The sequence below is a fragment of the Grampus griseus genome, assembly GCF_964374135.1.
Source record: "Grampus griseus genome assembly, chromosome: 19".
Taxonomy (NCBI): Eukaryota; Metazoa; Chordata; class Mammalia; order Artiodactyla; family Delphinidae; genus Grampus; species Grampus griseus.
Genome location: NC_139013.1, coordinates 16,440,055 through 16,446,054, shown reverse-complemented (window position 1 = coordinate 16,446,054; position 6,000 = coordinate 16,440,055).

Below are 6,000 nucleotides of genomic sequence, written 5' to 3'. Positions count from 1 at the left end.
AAAAAAGCAAAATTAACATTGAATATAGATGGAGCCTATATACGTTGTTCACTCTGCCATCTAACTTTTCTCTGAAAACTTTCATAGTAAAAGTGGAGAGATATATTCTGTATTTTTCTTTAGTGCCTGTCTCTTTTTCAAGTTTCGTATTGAGTATATCCTATGATTGAAGTCAGAAAGGTAATAAAGATTATTAAAAATATCAGATGGAATGAGAAAGTGTTACAGCGATTCCTGGGTTGGCATTGATGAAATCAGCTTTGCTCGTCCGTATCGCTAGGCTGAGACTTAGGAGGAAGTCTTCATTTGAGCCTCCGGAGAACTAAGAAGAGGACCAAATTGTTCCCAGGAGATTAAAGGGCCACTTAGAAGCGGCCAGAAAACGTTTGGTTCATAGTGCATGTTCCTGTTCCTGAAAATGGCCCATTGATGGCACATATGTCTGAAGGGGACTTGCCCCATGGCCAAGGACGATGGGCAAATTTAAGCCTCTGGTAATACAGAAAGCAAAAACTATTACAAACCCAAAGAAATTAGGGAAGAAAAACTGTTGGCACATGTTTCTAGTCATTGGGGCTTGTAGGTGTCGTGAAGATCTCTCATTTCCTTGCATCTTAAAGTAGGGTTCCTGAGGACCAGGATCCATTTGATTGTTTTGCAAGACATATTTAGTGAAGTATTTCTATAGACACTTTCATACTGGGAATACATTATTTGCATTCTGCACACAGGGAACTCCTTTTGAACTGCTCTCACTAAATAAACTGCATTGAACTATAGGGCTCTGATGCTGCTTTGTGCTTGCATGTATATATATATATATATATATCTTATATATTCATTTTATTTATTTATTTATTTAATTTTTTTTGGCCAAGCAGCATGAGGGATCTTTGTTCCCCAAACAGGGATGGAACCCGGCCCCGGCAGTGAAAGCACAGAGTCCTAACCACTGGACCGCCAGGGAATTCCCTATAACAGTTTTAAGAAGTTTATCTTATTTTTTAATAAATTTATTTATTATTTTTGGCTGCGTTGGGTCTTTGTTGCTGTGTGTGGGCTTTCTCTAGTTGCGGCGAGTGGGGGCTACTCTTCGTTGCAGTGCGTGGGCTTCTCATTGCGGTGGCTTCTCGTTGCGGAGCACGGGCTCTAGGCGTGCGAGCTTCAGTAGTTGTGGCATGTGGGCTCAGTAGTTGTGGCTCGAAGGCTCTAGAGCACAGGTTCAGTAGTTGGAGAGCATGGGCTTAGTTGCTCTGTGGCATGTGGGATCTTCCCGGAGCAGGATCGAACCCGTGTCCCTTGCATTGGCAGGTGGATTCTTAACCACTGCGCCACCAGGAAAGTCTCCAAGAATTTTAAATCTTGCAGCAAATGATGACTTACTACACAAGGAAAGGCTGAGCAAAAATTTTACTAGAATGTATAGTGCTCCAAGAAGGTCCTCAAGATTTACTTTATAAATCTTCTGAAATTTACTTTCTCAGAATGTAAGCATTGTACATACCATCATTCACTCATTCTATAAACATTGCATCCCTACTCTGCACTATGCTGCTCTTGGAAAACCTTGCGAAATTTGCCAGCCTGTAGAAATCTTTAAAAGCAGTAAGAAACTAAGGGCTGGTGTGCACGAATCTTCTCATCTTAAGGCAGCAATAGGTAGCAATGAGAATCTGAGGACCTGCAGCCTGTGTGTTGCCAAGCTTCCCAGTTGGTCCCAGTGGCAGCTTCCAGCAGCACTGAAAGTCATGAACACCAACCTCATGCTCAAAAATGTGATTCCAAAGGCTGTAGGAATTTGGTCATCCCCAAATAGCTCCTCCCCATGGAGATGCAGACTGGCTGGGGTCTTTGCCATGTAAAGTTTGTGCATAAATTCCCATTCCTGAGTGCAGGATAAGGTTTCAGGGCAGGAAAGTGAAGGTCCTCCCAAGATGGCCACTTGCTCCCTGATGGAGGAAGCAAGCTGTAATTGTCAGATCCTAACCCTAATTCTTAGATTGGGGAACCAACCATCTATGGCTTTAGTGGTCAATGCTCTGAAACTTCTGTGCCCCCAGAGAGGCCTAAGGGATGAACTAGGACCAGGGGAAGCTGGTGGACTCAATCTGGTAGAAAGAACTGGGCCTCAGAAAAGGGGATGAAAAAAATCCCTTTGGGCACAACTCCCAGTGGATTAGGCAGAACATGCACCTTGGGTCTGGTGCTGTGTGTTAATGGGAGGACTGGCCCTTAGGTGCTGAGCTGGGAGAGGTATGAGTGTGCTTTAGGTGAAAGATTACTTCTGCTCTCCCCAGGAAAAATTATTTTATAAAAGTAAATACTGCTGTAAGCTGAGGGGAGAGAAAGAACTGTGGATCCCAGCGATTCTTCCATATGGTGTTTGACTGCATGCCATCCCCCTTTCCTCATAACCCAAGTTACTTAGTCCATATTTGATTGACATTTGAGTGTGTCCCAAGACTGTGGGAAAACCACTGAATTTTGTCCATAATTGGGGTCCAGAAAATATGGACACTACAGACAGATAAGGGGGTCTCATTACAAGGTGAGACAATGGGCTCTCTTAAAAAAAAAAAAAAATCACCATTAGTGTAGACAGAGTCTGGGTAGGATCAGCATCTGGGGCCTTAGAAGGAAAAGATGGTGGTTCAGGGTTTGGTGTGAGACTAGATTGAACATGTCCTGTTCTAGCCTCCCGAGTATTGGTCCGTTTGTGTAGACAAAGAAGATTCTGGTTGAAAGAATGATAGAACTAGAGACCCAGCAGTTCTGTTGTGAAACTTCTTTCTCCAACAGTGGGACCCAGGCAGTGGTCATTGGAGCCAGCTCATACTAGCTTTCGAGAGCTGATTATACCCATTTCTTCCCAAGTCTGTTCAGTGACATCATGTTGGTAGTTTAGAATTGACCATTTGTACAAATCAGGGCTCCTGATTTGTACAAATCTCCCCCAGAGCGCTGGTTGTTCATCTTTTACGCACACCCCTGGACTCAGGAAGAAAAAGGCCAGAGAGCACCCCATTGTGCTTCTCAGGCAGAAAGCCAGCGAACTGAGATCAAAACCCACCCTTTATTGAGGATACAAAAGGAGATGGGGTCTGGGACACATTCAGGTAACGTATAGATAAGAACATGTGCTTTTGAATCCTACTTTGTATCCACTTAATGGCATGATGGTAGGATTCCCCACATCATTAAATATTTTAAAGGTATTTATAAATAACTGCTTAATGAATTTCCCACTTCATGGAAGTACTTTATTCTAATGTTGGAACAGCGAATATTTTTTTATTTTATTTATTTGTTTTTGGCTGCGTTGGGTCTTTGCTGCGTGGCCTTTCTCTAGTTGTGGTGAGCGGGGGCTACTCTTTGTTGTGGTGTGTGGGCTTCTCATTGCGGTGGCTTCTCTTGTGGAGCACAGGCTCTAGGCACGCGGACTTCAGTAGTTGTGGCTCGTGGGCTTTAGAGCACAGGCTCAGTAGTTGTGGTGCACGGGCTTAGTTGCTCCGCGGCATGTGGGATCTTCCCGGACCAGGGCTCGAACCTGTGTCCCCTGCATTGGCAGGCGGATTCTTAACCACTGCACCACCAGGGAAGTCCCGAACAGCGAATATTTTATTTATTTGTTTATTTAAACGAGTTCTGGCCAATTTTATTAAAGAACAATTTTGCATGCTTTTCACCAGTCTGTTTTGGCATGCTTCTAACTATATCAGAATCACCTAGATCAATGATAGCCAGTGTGCGAACTCTCTAGTATTTTCTATCCGTTTTGCCCAATTCAATATTATTGCCACTGTGGTGATGGACACCAGTTTTCCATTTCAGTGGAGGATGACTGGTTTTGCCCTGCCTTGTCTGATCATTTTCGGAGTTGGCTTGTACCTCAGCCGTACTTTCCACTTTTCATGGTGATTAGGAGCCTAGAGTTGATGGACTCTGGCAACTTTTTCATCTTTGCTGCCACCATCTTCCTGTCTTAGGTGTGGGACGACCCCCAGCTGCCAAGATTGCCAGAGAGAAAGCAAACATTTTAGGCTGTTTCTCTTCCTGTTTGTGGGTGGTTGTTATCCTATCTATCTATCTATCTATCTATCTATCTATCTATCTGTCTATCTATCTACTGTTAGAGTAAGTAATGTCCTTTAGCTGACCCTGGACTCCAGTATATTATTTAAGTCTTGAAAGCTCAAGTGGTCAGGAAAGGATGGAACAGTTATTTAAGAAGTACCTTTGAGGGCAGAGAGCTCCCTCTGAGCTCCTTGTCAGAAGGCTGGAGATCCTAGGTAGGACTGTTTAGATTACATAAGTAAGGTGATAAACACTTTTGTGGGTACACTGTTGTCTGCCTTGGGATTACTTGCCTAGAATAGATACTTGGAACATGACTGCTTTCAAGAGTGTTTTTGTTTGTTTGTGAGGATGTTAATAACACCAAACTGCGCTTTCTGACAGGATGTACCAACTTACACTCATAACCAGTAAAATATACACAAATATACACCACAGTCTTGCCAATATCTCCATTTACAAATGGTAGATAATGTGATCAGAGAAATATAATACCTTGCTGTTGATTTCATGTATTTTCCTTTCTCAGAGTGGAAGATCATTTTTCACCAGATGGCTCCTCCGGATATTTGCTCCCTCCAAACCACTTGCCCCTACCTGTGCCTCCCCACCCCCCAGCCTGGGTTGTAGGGGTTGGAATTCTTCCAGCTCTGAGAGGTGGAAGCGGGGAGGAGTAGTTGGGTCGGACACTACTCCCCTGACAGCTGAGAATGTGCCACAGTGAGCTCCTCAGCGATGTTGAGGCCAGAGCCCTGGTCAGTCTTCACCGGGACCATTCCCCATCCAGGCTTCCTGTTCCCTGAGACACTGTGGGTGCCTTCCTGGCATTCTCTGAGGAGGGAGGTGCCTGGAAATGAGAACTCTTCCACTCAAGGTTGTTTTCCTGGATCCACAGGCCCTGACAGATAATGGTTTGCTTTTCTTTCCTACAAGCTGTTTGAAATGTATGACAAGGGCTTTGTAGCTTGTATTTTGGGGACAAAGCCCTACTCACCTCTCGTTCCCCTCCCCCACCATGTGGCCACAAGGCCCTATCCCGTCCCAGGACTGGCGCCTCACCCAAGCCCCTGTGGGCAGGTGCTGGAAAAAGGAGGAGTCCTCACATCTCTTGGTGACTGCCCGTGGGTCACAACTGAGGCTTCCCCGCCCCCTGGCTTAGCCCGAGGCCTATTTCCGGCCTCGCCTGGCCTTGGGCGCTTGTGAACGGCGACCAGCCTTGGGGACCAGTCTCAGTCCAGCCCCAGCTCCTAGTACAAGGCGCCTTCCCCACCAGGCTGGTGGGGGCACCCGAAACCAGTGCGCAGCCACATGGCCCTGGGACACGCTAGGATGTCGGGGTCACGCTAGATCCTGGGGTCGCATCTGCTGGAGACGCGCAGTGGTCTCCAGTGTCCTGGGGCGGATGGGTGCAGCGCTTCTGCCCAAGGCCGAACTTGTCCGGCCCAGCGCCTGAAACCGTGGCGACGCTGGGAAGTAAGATGGGGGAGGATGTGGGAAACGTTTGTCAACTGCTCATATTTCTCTGGCCGGGACTGGGGGAGCCGCCTCCAGCTCAGCCCGCGGGGATACGGGATCCTTCCAGAGGCCCGACGGTCGGGGCGCACAACGAAGCCCGGGCCCACGGGCCCCCCCACCCCGCCCCGCGGCGCCACAGCTGGCCGCTCCGCCACTCGAGCGCCAGCTCCAAGCCGCACGCCCCGGCGGCCCAGCGCAGGCTCCGCGCCCCTCCGAGCTCGCGGCGAAGCGCGGACACCGCGGCTCCGCCGCCGCCACTCCCCCCACATTCCAGAGGCCGCAGCGCCGTCTCCTTCCTCGCATTCCTGCCCCCACAAAGGAGTCCCTCCGCCCCCCGCACAGCCGCAGGGAGGAGGGGACGCGGCCCGGCGCCTCCGAGCGCACATTCCTCCGCCGCGCGCGCCACCGAGC